The following is a 2,684-nucleotide window of genomic DNA, read 5'->3' on the forward strand; positions in this document are numbered from 1 at the left end:
TTGCTTCCATTAACGAAGGCCAGAGAGAAAAGTAACAACAGTATAATTGTGCTGAAAACACTTGTCACTTTCATTTTCTCAAACACTGACCTTGAGTCAGGTATAAACCAAGTTTAAATTGCTCAAAAGAGTTTTCATGCCTTAAAGTGCAAGCAGGAGAAGGGATTCATTTAGTGAAAAATATCAGGCTGACATGTTAGACCTAGGTAAGCTGACATGGTGAAGAAACTGTGGCAGGCAGAGCCACTGGGATGATCGAAATGTGTGCAATTAATGCCCACGTACCACACAGGTCAATATTGTGCAGGGCAGAGGGACCTCAACAGAGATCTCCATTCTGAAAAAGATCAAATGGTGACTTGGAAGAAGGCTAAAGGTTGAGATTGTTTTCATTACAGTCTACTCTCAGGGTCAAAGGCCATCAAGTAAAAAGTCCTGATCTACAAATGTATAGGCCCTTGTTTGTGGAATGTGTGCCCTAGGTGTGGCTTTACTGCAGTAGCTGGTTGAATGCTGAAGTAAAGTTTTTATGGGTTTGGATAAGGGTCGTTGTTTAGTAGAGATAAGAAAAGATAAGAAAAGCAGGCCAAACGTGAAACTGGGTAGAAGCAGGTACACCTTATAAAAGGCTATGCAGACTGTAGGCCCAATAAACCTGTGGGTTTCTTCATGGAGTCATGGGTACAGGCCAGATTACCTACCAGCCAGTTAGAGCCAGAGTCTCCAGATCTCTGGGTTGCTCTTTTCTGGAGTTTCTCACTCTGCTCCTCTCTGCACACTTACCACTCTACCTCTCCTGGTCTGGCCTTGGACCAGGTATTTTGCTTCCAAAGACTAGTAACTCTATTGTCGTTATGTCCATTTTACATCACACATACTTACAGTTGGCCCTGTGTTTTCCAGCATTCAGTGCAAAAGCAAGTTGTTCGTCCTCCAAATCCTACATTTACTTTCCCTTCTTTCCACCTATTTTGTGAATTTCTGAGGGAGGACGACTCTATTTGTGATTATGTTTCTTTCCTCCATAAATTTAGTTTCATATACTTTGGAGCTTTGTTATTAGGGATATGTCACTCAGGACTAATATTATGCACTCCTAAGAGACTGACCCTTTCATAATGTAAGCAACTTTTATGTTCTCAACTCTGCTTTGTCCAACACTAATATCACTCTGCCTGCACATATCATTTTCCAACACTCTATCTACTTGTATCTTTATTCTTCACTGGCCTGCATGCTTATTTTTCATAAATTCATTTTGAAATCCTTTTTATTAAACCTTTTCATCCACCTAATTTCAAAGTAATTTTGACACAATTGCTTTAAGAAACTGTTTTGTTATTCCTTCCCTTCTTTTCTTTCCTCTCCTCTCATTTTGTTTTCTTTTCTTTCCAAGATACAGTCTCACCGTGCATCCAGGCTGTCCTTAAAGTCATGAACCTCTTGTCTCAGATCCCTAGTATTCTAGTCAAACCCCACCATTATTGGTCTGTTACTTCTTACTGTCTACCTGTCCTTGGTTCCTTGGCTGCTACCTTTTTAGTCAGTCTTTATTGGAAGACCTATATAAGTCAGTTGTTAGATTTTCAGTGTACATTTTTTCTTTTTACAAAGCTGTCCTTCTTTGTACTGTGATTAATTTTAATTTTCAGTTTATTCTACACATACAATTTTCTCTTTAAGTCTCAGTCCAAATATTGAACCACTTGGTGACTGCTAGAGCCTTTTTAGTTAAGAAAATGTAATTATGATACTACCAAGTTCAATATGAAATTAGAGACTACATAGAATACATATTTTTATAGAAGGGGATTTGTTAGACTGGATGACAGTCTTAAGGTTAAAAACTCACAAAGGTTGTCTATAGATGGTTCAATAAAAAATATGAGAAGCATGAGAATGAAAGGATCAGTGAGGTGACCTTAGTGTGGAAGTACATTCAAAATATGCTAGGGAGCCTGCACCCTGATGTCTAGCTATTGTAGCAGAGACAGAAACTGTCTACATTGGTAATGGTAGAAAAGTATACCTTCTTGCAAAAGTGCAAATGACAGCTAACCATCCCTTTCACTTCATTTTTAGCCCAAGATCAGAGGACCCATTGCTTGCGTGCCTGGTGAAGAAGCTGGATAGCTAAGGAGGTGAACACATGGCAGAGCTCATGTAATAAAACAGTAAGTAAAAATAGGACCTTAGCTCCTACAGTCCCCTTCTAGGGCATGTCCCAATGATTTAAGGACCTCCCATTAGATCCCACATCTCCCAAAGTACCCCCACCTCTGTACCTGCTTAAGAGACAATCAGAACGCAATCCATGCATGCTTTCACATACAATACTGGGAAGACAAGACTGCATAAGGAGAACTAGAGTATGCCCAAGTCAGGGGGAGAGAGGAATAGCATTGACAGCCTAGCTAATTTGAATTTGATTCTTAAGGCAATTTTAACATATCTTGGGAGAATTGTCAACTCTGAAGAATTCAGACTGAAAGAAGTACTAATGGTTTAGTACAAGGACACAGCTCAGCAGGAAAACCAGACTGCAGTGCGTGGCATGAGGGGGAAGCAAGACAATGAGCAGAAGCAGACAAGAGGATAGAACTGAGATATTGGGGGTGGGGGAAAGCTTAAAGCCACAGATAGGTGTGATCTGTGATGATGGAGTGTTGTGGGCCTTGAAAAGA

Source organism: Rattus rattus, chromosome 2, assembly GCF_011064425.1.
Source record: "Rattus rattus isolate New Zealand chromosome 2, Rrattus_CSIRO_v1, whole genome shotgun sequence".
Taxonomy (NCBI): Eukaryota; Metazoa; Chordata; class Mammalia; order Rodentia; family Muridae; genus Rattus; species Rattus rattus.